The sequence below is a fragment of the Paroedura picta genome, chromosome 2, assembly GCF_049243985.1.
Source record: "Paroedura picta isolate Pp20150507F chromosome 2, Ppicta_v3.0, whole genome shotgun sequence".
NCBI lineage: Eukaryota > Metazoa > Chordata > Lepidosauria > Squamata > Gekkonidae > Paroedura > Paroedura picta.
Window position 1 is genome coordinate 161,869,798 of NC_135370.1, and position 17,526 is coordinate 161,887,323.

The 17,526-nt window shown below is 45.1% G+C and overlaps 1 protein-coding gene and 1 long non-coding RNA gene across 3 annotated transcripts in view; one reads left to right on the plus strand and one right to left on the minus strand.

The window, feature by feature from the left end:
- CLMN (calmin) overlaps positions 1–17,526 on the minus strand; it is a 92,181-nt gene that overhangs the window by 40,860 nt on the left and 33,795 nt on the right. The gene's annotated exons all lie outside the window — the stretch shown is intronic.
- On the plus strand, positions 200–2,065 carry LOC143830713 (uncharacterized). Of its 2 annotated transcripts, none has more exons than XR_013228576.1 (3): positions 200–482; positions 994–1,187; positions 1,423–2,065. It is a non-coding gene; the product is annotated as an uncharacterized LOC143830713 (long non-coding RNA). The 2 variants fall into 2 exon arrangements; XR_013228575.1 differs by having other exon boundaries at positions 994–1,117.

A 17,526-nucleotide genomic window follows, 5' to 3' on the forward strand; every position in this document is an offset into this window, starting at 1 on the left:
CCTTCTTGCCACCTATCTTTCTGGGCAGCCAACCAAGGAAACTACCATCTGTTCCTGAGTCCCCCCGTTGATGTGAGCTGATGTTTGTGACCAAGGACTTCCAACCGTTTTTGTTGCCACAAACATCGCTAACCATCTCTCTCTTCGATACTCCTCCATGCTGAGAACATCTTGAGGGAACCTGAGAATACTGGCTCTGTTTCCGTGGTGATAGTCCATAACACCTAGAGTAACCCCATTGTCAGGGCAGCAGGGATGCTATTTTGGGCTACCTGAGTGCTGGATGTCTCCTGAAAGACTAGAGGAGGAAAGGGATTAGACAGATCGCTTGGCCTTTCCCTAACACTCATCCTCCTTGGCACCTCTCAGCAGGACTGGCCCTAGAAATCAGCTCCCCTGAGAGGAAAGCTGAGTGTCACCATACAGGGGCTCTGTTATGACTCTCATCCTCACCATTTGCTCAGAGAAATTACTTCAGTAAGGTAATAAGCGCTAAAACGTGCAAATCAACATCTCTTCCTTCCTCAGCAGAGCTAGTGTTGGAAGTCAGCTGGTTAGGCCCTGTGATGACAGATGCAGCTATTGCTGTCTATTTCACTTGGACCATTTCTGCATTGGGACGTTCCGCTGGGCTGCCATCTGGTGTTTGACCTGCAGATAGTTGCCCTGAGTCTTCCCAAGACTGCACAGGGTAGCATTTGGCCCGCTTCCACCTTGGATTTGTGCTGCCGCACAAGGCAGCCGATGGACAGGAAGGCAGAACTTCCCACCCTTTGCTTAACGTGTCATTCATTGGTATAAACATCATCTACTAGACCAACCCCTGGATCTTGTGAGTGAGACTCTTCAGATGTTAGCAGGCAACGTTATTTCTCAGGCATGCATTCACAAAGAGGATGCTTCCTTTGATCTTAAGTATTTTTGATAGGCGAGAGGAACCAAGCCACATCTGACCTTTCCTCTTGAAGAGCCCTGTTCTTTTCTCCGTCCCAGAACAAAATGATCTCCTGAAGAGCAGTTCAAGGAATGCGGACTGAGAAAGTATAACTCTTTGTGTAGACAAAGGAAACCTTTTCAGAGCAGCACTACCAAAGCATCTTCACTGTTTCGTCCAAAGGTGCCTTTCTTCTCCACAGCTGAGTTTTGAAAAAACCATGAGTGGCAAGTTCAGTACCGAAGTAGACAGTGTAAGACGTGGACTGACTGCTTCCCCCTAGCCCACTCTGTTACCCAAAACCAATTCAGTTTTTACAGCTGTTATTATGGTGACAATGGGGGGGGGGGACATAGAATCATAGACTCATAGAATAACAGAGTTGGAAGGGACCTCCTGGGTCATCTAGTCCAACCCCCTGCACTATGCAAGACACTCACATCCCTATCGCTCATCTACTGTAACCTGCTACCCTTTTGCCTTCACAGAACCAGCCTCTCCGCCTGATTTTTAATTTGCCAGCTATCTGTCAATCTGTTCTCCAAGCAAAGAGGAATATTTTCTGGTTCAAATCAGGTGTGAGCCAGCAAATTTGGAGCTGCCCCCCTGCTCCTCCCTCCACCAGAATAGACCTGTTTCTACTGCCAGTCTATTACAGGTGTGATTATGCTTTGTAAATTTAAAAAACACACTGCAAAAAACCACAGGCATGTAAAACTGATCTATACCTTCCTTTAGCAGCACCGCAAAAATACAAACTGAAAAAAAAATATATTTAGAAACCAAGTTCAACAGGCTTTTCTTCTACAAGAACACTTTCCGCCGTTTTATACTACCCGTAAGACCAGTTTTAATAGTTTTGGAAAAGCCACTTCCTTGGTTGAGCTGAACATTTCAGAAAGAATCTTCTGGATTTGCATCGGCTTGGCCTGCCACTTAATAAAATGATGTTATTTACTAAAAATAGGCCCTCTTGTTCCACTGGATTAGAATGGCAAAGCCTAATTTAATTGAAAAATAACTTCACGCCATGTTCTTTTATTTCTGGAGGCTACTGAGCTTAATCACAAGCGTCATGAGCTCCCTACTTCGATGTTCATGTCACCCGCAGCAGCAAAAATACAGCCCTCTCTCTCCCTCCCGCTCCTGGCCTCAATGCCAACCCCCTTTTTTGTCGCCAGCAAGTTAATCTAGGGGCTAAAAGGGAAATACTCTACCTGAAGAATCACTGTTGTTGGACCAGATAGGTCTTGGTCTGATCCAGCAGGAAAATATCCTTATAGCCAAGGCAGGCAAACCATAGCATGAATGCCAAACAGTGGTATACACCAGACTATTTGTCTTGGCACATGAGTAGGGTTCTCTGTCCAAGAAACGTAAGAGCCTTGCTGGATCAGTCCAGTAGTCTGTATAGCCCAACATCCTTTCTCACCAGTAGCCAATGGGTTATTCTATAGGGCCAACAACAGAGCATAGAGGTTTTCCCCTGATGCCACTCCAAGCACTGGTATTCAAAGGTTTACACGCTTAAAATGTGCAGGTTTCCTTTCCTTATCATGGCTTGTAGCCACTGATGGATCTACGCCCCAGGAATGTGTCCAATCCCATTTTAAAGCCATGTTTGCTTATGGCTTTTCATCTACTGGCAAACATCTGAGGCTTTGATATGGGAGAAGCTGAGAGTCATGGGACTGTCCACACTGAGATCCAAGGTGAGTCCTGGTAGTGTTCGTGTACTTTGGAAGTATTTCACATGCCCGTATGACAGTTCAGGTCCAGGCAGCAGAAATAACAAAATATCTGATGCAGATGTAGCGGAGACATATATGAAGAACACAAGTTGGATCCAAAGAAAGACCCAGTGTATGCATTTGAGTTGGGGTGTGTGCGTGTGTTCAATGACAGGAAAAGTTGCATCATATCTTTTATCAGAACCAACCAAAATAAGAACCAGCTTTCCCTGTCACAGTTTCTTCTGCAGACAATGAGGCTATCTACACTTGTGGTCTGACATGGAAGGGGGATACCAATTTGAACTTTCAGTGACATCCTTTCTCAAAGGCATTGTTTGGGAAGCCTCCTGGCATATAGGTGAGCTTTTGAAGCATACAGGAGGCAGGCACTGGAAGAGGGAGCAAAACTCACCCCAAAATGCTCTCAATCCTGGAGATGGGAGTTCAACAGGTCATGAGTCCTACTGCCACCAACTCCAGGTTGGAGATTCCGAGGGTGGAGCCTGAAGAGGGAAGGCATTTGGAGAGGGGCAGGACTTCAACAGGTATCATGCCATAGAGTCCACCTTCCAACCTGGCCATTTTCTCCAGGGGAACTGATGTCTGTTGCTTGGAGTTCAGTTGTAATCCCATGAGATCTCCAACCACCATCTAGAGCAGGAGTGGCCAAACTGTGGCTCTTCAGATGTCCATGGGTTACAATTACCATAAGTCCCTCCTACATGGTACTGGCAGGGGCTCATGGTAATTGTTGTAAACTGGAGAGCTACAGTTTGGCCGCCCCTGACCTAGAGGTTAGCAACACCAGTCAAGACTGTTCTAACCAAGGCCTTCCGGATGACAAGGTTCCCACAATTCTTTTTAGAAAAGATCTCTCTTTCTACTGTGGGATGGATGGGTGGATGGATGGAATGCAAATGAAGTTTTACCTAGCAAAATATGGAAATTTTGTAGAGAACTTCACAGCCACCCTCATATGCAAATAAGAAATGAACTCATCCTCTATTCTCTACCTGAACGTCTCTTCTGGGATCTCATCAGTATGTAGACTCTTCCCATTCAAACAAATTGATGTCATACAAAAATTAATGACATTTCTTTAGAAATCCTGTTACCATTTGCTTCTCCTTTCTGAAAAAAAAACCTAAAACAGCCTCCCAATTCTGTTTTATTTTTGGCTGCTGTCAGAACACCGTATATCTTAAAAGTCTATTCCTACCTAATAAGACAGCGTTGGTGCTATAATTTTCTTCATCATGGGTTATGCAACTATCTTTAACGGGCTTTTTAACTTGTTAATGATGGACAAATGTGACTTGAAATTCTGAAATTCAGGGGGTAATTATACCAAATTACATAATATGATGATTACTACTTCATTCATGGACCATAATTCCCTTGGACACATCAAGCAAGGTTGAGTGTAGGTTTGCCAGCTTCCAAGTAGGGTCTGGGGATCTGGTAGAATTACAGCTGATCTTCAGACTACAAAGATCAGTTCCTGTGGAGAAAATGGCAGCTTTAGCGGGATGGCTCTATGGCAGAGGTAGCCAAACTGTGGCTCTCCAGAGGTCCGTGGAATATACAATTCCCATGAGCCCCTGCCAGTGCTGACAGGAGCTCATGGGAATTGTCGTTCATGGACATCTGGAGTGCCACTGTTTGGCCACCCCTACTGTATGGCATCACATCCCAACGGAGCTCTTTCCTCTCCCCAAAATCCCACTGTCATCAGGTTCTGCGCCACATCTCCAGTGATTTCCCAAACTAGAGTTGTAAACCCTAGTTTTGTGACCCACCTGAGATATTGGGGTACTGTTTGGCAAACTGTCTGTTGATTTCATCACCAAATTGGGGAGCACCATCTGGATTTTCTGACTCAAGCACCTAAAATTATTTGCCATTTCTCATTTCAAACATTATAAAGCACCAAGTCTGAAACAGTGTGTCTGACTGGGAGCCATAGCTGATCCCAGTACTCCAAGAAAATATACTCAAAATATACACAGCATGTTTCTGGCATGTATATTTTGTTAAATTCATGCCTAAAATCTTGGGCTTGTAGCTAAATAATGTAAGGCATGAAAAGACTCTTAGGTCACTTCAAGCAATGGATTAATTTATCAAAACCATTACACAAAATATAGTAACCACCATGAGAAACTGGAGCGCAAGATCTACTGGCAAGGTAAAATTGAGCATTCAGTTTCCTAGTATATTCAGAAAGTAGCCTTGTTGGTCTTCAGCAGAACAACTAGAGTCCTTCGAGACCACCAAATTTTCAGGGTATAAGATTGCTCCCGAAGTTTATTGCTCTCTTTATGTACTTGAAGGGTTGTCACTTGGAGGAGTGCCAGGAGCAGTTCCTCTTGGCAGCAGAGGATAGGATCTGCAGTAGTGGGTTTAAACTACCGTATTTGCCGGCGTATAAGACGGCTGGGTGTATAAGACGACCCCCAACATTTCCACTAAAAATATAGAGTTTGTTACATTACATTACAGTACTATGGGCCACTATGGGCAGCTATGTCTATCCCAAATGAAGTGCACCCGGTGTATAGGACGACCCCCCCACTTGGAGGCATGTTTTTTAGGGGGGGAAAGTAGTCTTATACGCCAGCAAATACTGTACATGTAGAATTGTACCAGCTAGATAGCAAGGATTTTTTTTCACAGAGTAATTCAACAATGGAATCGACTGCCTAAGGAGGTGGTGATGTCAGAATCACATGACTGCAACCATGATTTATGTTTGACCTGAGTGGTTCCATCTTGTATCTGTGTGTTCATGTTTCCTTTGCTGTGTAACCCTGAAATGTCTGTGTAGTGATTTAGTAACTGTAACATTTATGCCAGACGGTGTTATCTCTGAGAATGGTAGCTGTGAAACACTCAAGGCTGAAGATGGGCCTGTTATCATCTTTGGCCGGAGGCCCAGAAAGGCACCTGCAGGAGGGGGCTCTTGGCCTCTGAGAATTTGTCTAGTTTTGGGTGGGAGATTGAACCTGTAAAAGGTTCAATCAATCAATATTTCAAGTATTGATCAGATTCGACTTCTGACGTCTAGGTTTCTGAACTGCCATGCAATAAAGGCTTTCTTTTAATCCAGAAGTGTTGTTGCTAGTCTGTCAGCCTGACAGTAAGTCGAATCTCACAACTTTCCTCCTCGAGCCGAGATGTTGGACCAAGAGGGGGAACCCAGGACGGAAACTCAGCCGAAGGAAGAGCCGGTGCAGCCCAAGCCGGACGAGGGAGCTGGTGGTGGCGAAAATGTGCCAACCTGGCCGGATTCGGCTTGGGTTCCCGTTCAAAGTCCGCCTACCCAGTCACCATGCGATCAGGGTTGACTAGAGCTTTGGACAGCCCGGGGATGGATTATTACTTGGAGAAGCATGTCACCGATCGTATGATGATCCCGTGGACCCTGATTAGAGCTTATACTCTGTGATGGTGGTGGGGGATTGGACTTTAAGGTGCTACTGTACAGTCACCAGATGTTCTCTTTTTAGAGGACATGTCTTCTTTCTTTGCTGTCCATCTTCCTATGGGTTCTTTTTTTTTAAGAGAAACGAGAATGTCCTCTTTTTTGGACTGGAAGCTTAGGAATACTCCAAGTTAGTAGCAATTATCACAGCTTAATAAGAACATTTAAAATGAGATTTGTCACAGTGATCACTTGTTTGAAGTAGTCAGCTGGGAAATACACCCTCTTTTTTGCTTTTCAAAATATGGTAACTCTATGCTTGTTGTTGTTGTTTTTAGTTGCGAAGTCATGTCTGACCCATCCCGACCCCATGGACAATGGACAACCCTATGCTACTGGATGCTAATTTTGTTCTTGCATTACAGATTGTTATGTATGTGATTCTATACTGACCTTGAGGTCCAAGGTAGGATGGGAGTGGGTCATGTAATTGACCAATGCACTGTCAGTTCCCAGTCTAGGGATCCAGTCAGTCTAAACTGAAAGTGACCAATAGCGTGCACTGGCAAAAAGATCCATGGTGTATGACCTCCCCAAAAACACAATCCCTGGTCAGTCTGGCCTGGAGGAATTTCACCTCCCGAGTCTAGAGTGGCAATCAGCATTTCCCCAGGCATTCAAAGAAGGGTATATGCACCTGTTGGGGTTCTTAAGGGGTTTCTCAGATCAGTTGTGCCTCTTGTACCACCTTGCTGAGATCCTAATAAAGAGCTGTCTGAACTCCCAGTGGTCCTGACTTCCTTCAAACTCATGGATTCAACACAGACTAACACAGTTACCTACCTGAAACTGGCCAGCACTAGTGAGTAATCCAGCAGCCATGCTCTGAATCAACCAACACTTCCAGAGGGGCTTCAATGGCAGCACCTTGTTAAAATGGGTTATGAGTATATGGGCAGGATTTCAAGAAACTAGACCTCCCTCCCTTTCTAAAAAGAGATGAGACATTCAGAAACTGGTGTGTTCAGTGTTAACTTTCCATTTGTTCATTTGCTTCAACTTTTATAGGAAGGCCAAAACTGGAGCAAAATGTTCTGTCAATTAAGAAGAGTTTACATTTGTCCCAAGAGTCCCGTAAAGATCTATGTCCCCTTGGTTGCCTGCCAAGGAAACCAATCTCTATCCAGAAATACATTTCAAACTGAGTCACTGTATTCCTAATCAAGCCATAACAATTTGTCCTGCAACTGCAAACTGTGAAGTGAAGAGCGAGAAAAAGTCTGCCAAATAGATAATTATTTAGCGGAAGGGGCTGTAGCTCAGTGGCAGAGACTATGCTCCATATGCAGAAAATCCCAGGTTCAGTTCCTTGCATCTCCCTTTAAAGCATCTCAGGGCCAAACCAGGCAAGGCTCTTAAAAATAGAACATTCTGAGCAGTATTAATCCATAGGGTCACTTACAGTCGGAAGTGACTTGATAGCACTTAACACACACGCATGGCCAAAACAAGACTCAACTGACTCTTCGTGAGTGACCTGGGGATACCACCACCGTTTTAGCCTAAAATGGGTGATTTAGAAACATCATGGGGGCTTGGGCCCACAGGACGACAAGGAACGGCACTCTTGCCCCTCCTACCTTTCAAGGGCCAAAACAGTTGTGGGATCTGGGAACTTAGGCAAATTGTAACTGGGTGGGACGAAGGGACTGTGTCCATACTTGGCCGATCACTGGTGGGGAGCAGGGCCTGGAGGTGGGGGATCTCCTGCCTCTACCAGATAGGTTGGCAACCCTATCGGGATCCATGCTATGTTGCGAAATCCAGCCTGGGTGTTTCCTAAAAATTTGGGGGCAGTGATCATAAAGGCGGAAAACTGGGGAGCATTTTCACTTCAAATCTGGGGTATACCATACAGCTTTGAAGCAACCATTTTGTCTCCAGGGAAACTGAATTCCAAAGATCAGTTGTAATTCCAGGAGGCCTTCAGGCCTCACTTGGAGGCTGTCAACCTTACAGGCCCTATGCAGGAGGATGATCCAGAAGGAGACATGAGAAACAAGCCACATTTGTGAAGTCTAGTGTGAACTTTGAATGCACCTGGCTGAGGAACGTCAAACAGGTTCCCTTAACAGTGCTTGGGCATTAGCCCACTGCATTCCCTGCATTCCCTGTGACCTTGTGGAAGGGCCTGAAATTTCTTATCAGTGTTTTTGACTTGTTCTCTTGCTGTGAGCTGGAAATTGTATTTACCCTTTCCACCTGCCAGGAAAGTCCTCTCATTGTGCCCAACTTTGGCACCAGGCAGGACTATTTGAACAGCAGCTTAGCAGAAACAGACCTCCGCCCATATCACGAATGAATTGTTTACACCTGCTACCTTTGTGAGCTTTCTTCATTCTACAACATAAGTGATGCAAAACACACCAAGGATTCTTTTTTTTTAAAGACCCTACACAACCAAACCAACAACAGTGAATGGAGCACTGGCAGTCTTCAAGCAAAGGTTGGATATACACCTTTCTTGGATGCTTTAGGATGCTTTGGGCTGATCCTGTGTTGAGCAGGGGGTTGGACTAGATGGCCTGTATGGCCCCTTCCAACTCTATGATTCTATGAGCAAACAGCAGAAGATTTAAGTTTTTGGGAGGATGGGGCCTTGTCTTAAACTCAGAACTCTGCAATCAGCATTCTTAGAGAAAGGCAACAGATAAGGTCACTGGATGCTATTGCTGCTGGGAAGAAGGGAACTTTCACAACTCCCCACTTTAACGTCAATAAAAGGTTTATTAAACTGTTCAACAAGAAGGTTTAGGAATAGGCACATAGATCTTTTACAGGCTATTACTTCATATTCCAGGGCTCATTCCGCACATATAGGATAATGCACTTTGAAAGTGCTTTTGCAGATGGATTTTCCTGTGCAGAACAGGAAAATCTGCTTCTCAAGTGCTTTGAAAATGCATGTAAGGTAGTACACACACACAATACCTTTATTGGCAGATTAGCATGATAAGCAGAGATAGCCAAGATACATCAGTCAGTTTGAATTTAAAAACTGAAGACAGAAGTTCAGCCATAATAAAAGTGACATCGGCATCCTTATCACTCAATAAAAATTGGCAGATCAGGTAGAATATAATGTACACTGTATGCTTGTGTCGCTAAGCGTTCAGATACAACTGTTTTGTCAGAGACTTGGACTCCCCTTAAGCCTACGATTCACCTCTATTGCCTATGAGAGCTGAGGCAGCTGCGGTTCCCGTGTCATAACGAGAAACGTGACCTTGTTTGGCCCAGAAGATCTCTTATATCCTCTCTCTGCCACCAAACCTCCTCCTCAGGCCTCTCTCCAAAACCATGTCTCTCCCTCCCAACTCACCCTCTAACTGCCCTTAGAATTTGACCCTCTTAGAACCCTCCAAGGCTGCTCCCCCTCCTCCTTCTTCAGGAGTGCCCCCTCCCACTAGGTATCCCTAGGTCCTCTTTGGGCTCCTAGCTATGTGGGTGCATCGCAGCAGTCAGTGGGGCAGCAATATAAAGAGGGAAACCTGCACCAGGCACTATTTAACTCTTTCCTTTTCCACCATTTTCCTGCTGGAAAAAGTGTCACTCAGGCCACTTTTATCTATGCCAGGAATAAAAAAAAAATTGCGGGTCATAAATCTGTAAATCTCTCGTTTCATTCGTGTTGTGTGCCCCCACCCCCCTTCCTTGGGTTTTTATCTCCATAAGATGCAAAGAGCACCTAAAAAGCCAACAGACGTTGAGCTGGAAAAGGCAACCCACGTTTGCAGTGCCACTCAGATGCTGCAGAAAGGCTGCACTAAGCCTCCGCGCCCTTCCGTCTGTGAAACGGATCAGAAAGATTCCCATGGGGTGGCCGAGAAGACGTTGCCAGGCAGCAGCTGCTCCCTGTGTGCCCAGAATGTTGGATAACTAGATTTTTATTTTTCTGGGTCCCTGCACGTGCTCATTAAAAGGAAGTGGCACCAGGAACTGTGGCGTCTCAACAGATCGATTGCATAACAGCCGTTTCACTTCCTCAAGCAAAGTTCTGCAACAGAGGAGGCATGAATAACGCAGAGAGACAGTTCTCGTACCAATGTGATATTCAACCATAGCCCAGATATATTCACTTCAGTTCACTTCTGCCTTTCTCCAGCTTGGTGTAGTGGTTAGGAGTGCGGACTTCTAATCTGGCATGCCGAGTACGATTCTGCGCTCCCCCACATGCAGCCAGCTGGGTGACCTTGGGCTCGCCACGGCACTGATAAAACTGCTCTGACCGATCAGTGTTATTAGTGCTCTCTCGGCCTCACCCTCCGTCACAGGGTGTCTGTTGTGGGGAGAGGAAAGGGAAGGTGATTGTAAGCCGCTTTGAGCCTACTTTGGGTAGAGAAAAGCAGCATATAAGAACCAACTCTTCTTGTTGTTTTTCTCACAGAGCAGTAATATCAGGGCTCTCAGCCTCACCCACCTCACAGGGTGTCTTGTGGGGAGAGGAAAGGGAAGGTGACTGTAAGCCACTTTGAGCCTCCTTCGGGTAAAGAAAAGCAGCATATAAGAACCAACTCCTCTTCTTCTTCCTCAGTGGGGGCTCCAAAGCTTATATAGTTACCTCTGCTCCATGCTGTTCTCACAACAACCCTGCGAGTTAGGTTAGGTGGACAATGCAGGTCTGGCCCAAGGCCACCCAGAAAACTTCCCTGACAGAATGGGGCTCTCCCAAATCTGAATCTGTAACAGCTACACCACATGGGCTCTCAGATGTGTCTCTCTCGGAGTTTTCAAACATTGTAGCTCTTTAAAACGGACTGATGAGCAGGTCACCCAACTGTAAGGCTGGAAGGATTCATGTGTCTATCTAGAGGTGATTTTTTGTTGAGCACACAAAACCAGGACCTGCAGTGGCTCTGTGCCGGCTTCAAGCCCGTGCAGAGGATGAGGAGGAATAGGAAATGGGAAAGGCCTCCAGGCACAGATTGTAAGGAAGGGATGCAGGCAGTATTCCAGGGCTCATTCCGCACATATAGGATAATGCACTTTCAATGTGTTTTTGCAGATGGATTTTCCTGTGCAGAACAGTGCTTTGAAAATGCATTAAACAATGTGTGCAGAAAGGGCCCAAGTGAGAAGAACATGAACACAGCTGTTATTCTCAAAGACCTCCATTGGCCAGACCACTTTCCCAAAGCACCTCCTGAACTGACGTGCCTTCGTTAGAAAAGGCAAATGTTCTTTTGTCTCTGGTGGCAAGATCAAGGGCAATTCCACTTAAGCTGTGATTCCCCATGAAGGGTATATTTGGCATCCAGCCTGCCCCCTTAAAAGCTCTCTTTAATTAGGGATTACATTTTCTCTATCTAAAACAAGGCTAATATAAACACAACACCTAGAATGTGTTGTCTCAGGCAAACAATACCTGCAAGGACAAGGAGCCTGTTTACTTTGAAGGAAAGGACACCAATATACATTTATCTCTAATACTACGGGAGCAGGGCATTTCTTCTGGATTAATATTGGAGGCGCTCTCCCTCTGTGCCTGCATTGAATCAGCATTAAATCTGTACCCCCATGGCTACATTCCTTTCTGTTTCTAGCAGTTGCCAACCTCCAGGTAGCACCTGGCAATCTCCCGCTGTTACAATTGATCTCCCGATGGCTGAGATCAGTTCCCCTGGGAAAAAATGGCTGCTTTGAAGGGTGGGCACTATCACATTATATCCTGCTGTGGTCCTTCCCCTAATCCTGCCCTTCTTAGGCCCCACTCCCAAAATTCGCAGGTATTTTCCAACCCACAGTTACAAGCCTAACTTCTTTCACCAATTACAAGTTGTGCTTGGGAAGCTCTTGAAACCTTCAACAAGCACAGCAGTAAGGCGGCAATCCTTGAATTACTTACCTGGGAATAAGCCTCACTGAGCATCATGGGACTTACTCCTGGGTAGACCTGCCTGCTACTGTACTGCCGGCCTAAAACAAATCCCTCTCCTCTTCCAGCTTCCCTTCTTAGACAGGCTAGTGTGCCCATCCCGGTTCTCATGGAATCAGAGAAATTCTTATGCCCCTTTAGGCCTTGTTATTATGGAAGGGGATGTCACTGAACTCTGGTGGGAAGGTTTTTGCCCACCTCTTTTTCTTTTCTTTAGGACCAAGAAATAGCTCTGGCCACAACGCCTCTTTCTTTCTGGAACTGTTTGATGCTGGGGGAGATTCCTGGACAAAGATAGTCAAATGGGCCCCATTTCAGACTGTTCAAAAGTGACTTCTGACTCACAGCCTGGCCCTGCACTCTGCGGCTGGCTCAAGAAAGCTCATTTCAGGTGAGGCAGACAAGTGATAACAGATCGGCAGAAACACTGGAGAAAAACCAAAGAGGGTAAAGTTCAGCCTCTTCCTAGGAGACGTTGTTGTTTGTTCTGTCCAGGGAATTTAATATTAAATCACTGCAGCGGAGCTTCTGACGCTGCTTCTGTGTCTGGGGGGTGATCCCACAATGCCAGATACTGGCCAGCATCCAACCACTCTGCTCATCAAAGTCGGAAGCCTGTCTTGAGTCTAGCCTAAGGAGTCTTCCCCGGACAGAAGCATAAAAACCATTTTCTGTCAGAGGAAAGTATCTAACTTTGAAGAATGGCTTTCTGCCATAGATGCCAACTCCAGCCTAAGACATTCCTGGAGATTTGGGGGCAGTACATGTAGAAAGGGAATCTGGAGAGGGATTTTGCCTAAAATATATAGTGTACCATAGAGTTCACTCTCTGAAGCTATTATTCAATGAAGAGTGATCTTTGCAGGCTGAAAAATCAGTTGTAAATCTCAGAGAGCACCAGGCCATACCTGGAGGTTGGCAACCCTGGTTCAAACGTTGTTGCCAGGAGCTTTCTGTCTCTAGAGCACAAGATGAAGAAAAATAGGCACCTGCGATGTTTGTTGACAAGCAGGAAAATTATATGTAAAACAGATGGACATCTGTAGAGGTGAGACAGCCTTGCAGTATTATTTCCTCCTATTTTGTAAAAAGCCTTCTAGGCATACAGATGTGTATTCATTATTTACCTTGCTACAAACACTGGGGATTTCTGTAGGATGGGGGCAAGAAGGAATCCAGTGGCATCAAAAGGATTAGTCAATAGACACTTGTGATACTGTCAGGTTTACAGCGTGAGCTCTGATCACTTCCTTTTCCAGGGCCCATTCTGCACACACTGGATAATGCACTTTTATTCTATTGTCCTACACAGGACAATTCACCTTGCACTCCCTGATGAGGCAGGAAAAGACTAGAGGAGGAAGGGTGAATCCCACTGAGGAGGAAGGAAGGAAGAAATAGTAGTTCTTGCCTTCCTGACTGAATGGTGGGAATCACCCACCAAAATGTCCTCTGCCTCAGAGGGAGAACAACTGGAAAAGCAGAGAGCCATACAATGGGTAGAACTGCGTCACGCTGTGCAATTCTAAACTGATACATACCTTTCTACGCCCGCTGAATTAGCCACTTCTACCACTTAATATACCCTGCTATATATTATACCACCTATAATAGGTGGAAACACAAATTCAGTATTACTCATATCAGAGGGTTTAATTCAAGTGCATAATACCAAATTAAATGGCTCAATCAAGTTTTAAGTGACAAGTATGTGAAATGTGCCATTCATGGAACCCCATGTATTTTTCATTAACATGAACAGATAAACTAAACATGCCCAAATCAAAGAATTAACTTGGAACTCTGGAACTCTTCCTGAGACGTCAAGTAATCTAGCTTGACAACCTCTCCCACCCTGAAATTGGACCTGCCCATGTCAACATGGGTCTGGTTTTGTTCTTTTTAATTTGCTTACGGAATAGCCAATACATTTATGGCAAATTGAAGGAATTGCTAACAGAAACAGGAGTGAGTCTGGCTTGCAGAGACATTTTATTCCAAACACAAAGTATGGGTTACTGCCCTGTGCACAGGAAGGAAAAAGACAACAGTTATTTCTCTCTTTTCCATGATATTAGAATTTGAGCACCCAATCAAGCACAAAGAAAGGAAAAGCTTGTTGAATAATTAAATTGTGGAATTAAGTGCCACTGGATGTAGGGATGGTCATGGACATTATGGCTGGAATGAGACGGGTCCATGGAGGAGAGGTCCATCAATGACTAATAGCCAGGTGAGTAAAGAGAACCTCCATATACACTGGCAGAACACCACTGGATACCAGTAACTGAGAGGCAGCATCAAAAGAGGACCTTGGCGTCTATGCACTGTTGTTGGCCCTCTAAGGTAAATGGCTGACTCTGTGTGAAACAGGATGCTGGACTAAATTAAGGTGACCAGATTATCCTACTTTTGGAGGAACATCTGGGGGTATCTGGCAAATTGTACTTATGTTGAAACTGAAAAATATATATTACAATACTATTTTTGCATTCTATGCATTCTATGAAACTTTTTGTTGCTCCATATAGACCAAATTTTTAATAAAGAACCCCCCCCCCCGGGGCAATGGTGTCCCACTTTACCAATGTTAAAATCTGGTCACCTTAGACTAGATTGACAACTGATCGGATTCAACAGAGCTCTTCTCAGATTCCAATGTATTATATAAATCAGGAACAACTAAACTCTGGCTCTCAGTTATCAATGGACTACAATTCCCATGAGCACCTGCCAGCACATGCTGGCAGAGGCTCATGGGAATTGTAATCCAGAGACATCAGCTGGAGAGCCACAGTTTAGCCATCCCTGATATATATCAATGGGTAGCTGTGATTGTCTGTAGCAGCAGAAAAGAGCAAGAGTCCCACCACACCTTAAAGACTAACAAAATTTGTGGAAGGTATGACCTTTCTCACGTGCCACTGTTCACTGTCAACAATGACTCACGAAAGCTCATACCCTGCCACAAATTTTGTTAAGTCTTTAAGGTGCTATGGGACTCTTGCTCTTTTCTACTAATATATATCCGAAACCATCTAATTGTGTTTTGGGGACAAAAAGAAGTCCAGCTCAGTGGAGCAGCTGAGAACTAAATCAAATCCTAAATTTGGCTGGAATTTTTTTTTTAAATGTGGATTTCATTCCAAGGTAATGCAATTGCATGGAATCAAGTATGTGTGCGCGCGGATAAATCAAATAGCAATAATAATAATAATAATAATAATAATAATAATAATAATAATAAATCAGTGCTTTCCTTAAGGAGGCAATATCATTTGGCTTAATGCTCATTCTTTAAACAAAGACTAATGTTCAGTTCACAGTAAGCCCCAAGTGGAACTATTAATTCACAGAAGAGACATTTCTTTGAACTAGAAGCCACGCGTGAGTGGTAAATGTACAGCTGCTACAAGTGGCAAACAAGTGATTGGACTAGGTACGTGTGTGTGCGTGTATGTGTGTGGGGGAGAATGGAAGGACTGTGGTTCAATACTGCCTCTGCCCTGACATACAACGGGTGATCTTGGGCCAATGATTTACTCTTGGCCTTGTCTACTTCATAAGGTTTGGGGAAGAAAGAATGACAGAGGGGTGAGCAATGGACGCAGCTCACATTTTCTTGAAGGAAGAGCAATATAAAATACAATGAGATTGATACTTCCACTCCACTGGGCAATCCCTGAAGCCTTCCTCCTGTCCACCTAGTCTTCCTGCAACTGAAGTGGCATTTGCATGGGACTGACACCGGTGGGGGGGGGGGCAGGGGGGCAGTGCCTGGGGCTCAGTGGTAGAGCGTCAGTCCAACTGCAGAGCAAGCTGCACTCCAAGGATACAGCTGGAGATTTTTAGAGAGGCAGCCTGATCACACGGCAGGCCCCAGCCAGAGCGCAACCAAGGCAGCTTCCTTTCAATAACTTTTCTTCCTTTTCTGCTGCTCCCTTCCAGCATTTGCTTCTCTGCAAACAGACCTTACAAACCACCTTCATATGTTGCTTTGGAAGCCACAGCAGGACAATTGTACTTCCCTCTACTGGGAACGTAACTGATCTCTTCCACGATGGTGCTCCTTATTAGAACTAACAATCCAGTGATTCATTAATAAGCTGTGATTAGAGGGGGGGAAAGGGTTTTTTTTTTTTAAGAACAGATGACTGTTCAACCTGAATTAGTTTGCATGATGTTTTCTTTCAAGCACTGTTTTGTAAGCTGGCTCCCCAAGCGCAAGGGATCAGCAGACGCAACAGATGTTCCCCCTCCCCACGCACACACACACACGGACACAACGAATGGGTTTGAAAAGCAGAAGCAATTTGGAACCCAACAACCAGCCATAACAAGCCGCATAATAGGACCAAAGCAAAGACACGAGCACCCATTCGGAAAATTGAATCTGGAGCTGGAGGAAGAAAAATGTGACGGGCGGACTTCACTCCATAAATATTTTAGAAGTGATCCTTCATTTAGGTTACGATGACCTACCTCCGCCCACTCCAGCAAGTCTGGAGCAAGTGCCCTTGATATAACCATTCAAGCACCCTTTTTCTGTTCAAGGAGGGGCTGAGTCTTCATGGAAGAGCCACTGTTAGTGATGCAGAAGGTCCCAGGTTCCATCACCCACATCTCCAGCTTGAAGGACCAGGCAGCAGGTGATATGAAAGACCTGCCTTTCTGGGTAGACAATACTGACTGGTGGACCAAGGATCTTATTCGGTCTAAGGCAACTTCAACCCAGTCAATGTAATTCAGACTCTCAGGGGCCCTAAAAATTGTGGGGAGGGCTGATTTGGAGAGGGGAAGCGGCCAAAGGAGGAAAAGGCACAAACATGTCCTCACCTGCTACTTCTCCTTTGCATCTCATCCCCCCCCCCCAACTTTCCTCCCTCGTTTCCAGACGTTTGGAAACCCCAGTAAGATAAATGCAGTTGCGGAAAGAATGCAGTTCTAAAAGCCATGAATGGGGAATGAGAACGACATACAGCCCATTGCATCGTCCCTGCAGATTCTCCGCTTTCCCTGTCCATCTCTTAGGATGCTTTGCAGAGACACAGGACAACTAATTTGATCCAAATTCTTCCCACACTTGGTATACGGGTAAAACTACCCAATTCCTGTGTCAGGTGTGAACTGCCATATTGTTATGCATGCCAAATGTTTCAACATGGAACCATCTGTCCCAACCACATATGAACATTGTTTTTTAAAAACACACGCATATCTGTTAATGTGCCATTCACATCTTTGTCGGGGGCTCCTACATATTGCAGCTGCCTAGATGCAGATGTAGCACCCCCAGTATGCAAGGTAATTTTCAAACTAAAGCAAGCCCAAGAAGAAGAGACAGGGAATTGCCAGCAGCAATAGAAAGTGCTGTCAAGCTGCAGCCAACTTATAGGTGATCCATTAGCATTTTCAAGGCAAGAGGTGTTCAGAGGTGGTTCAGAATGATAGAACTGGAAGGGGCCATATAGGGCATCTAGTCGAACTCCCTGCTTGATGC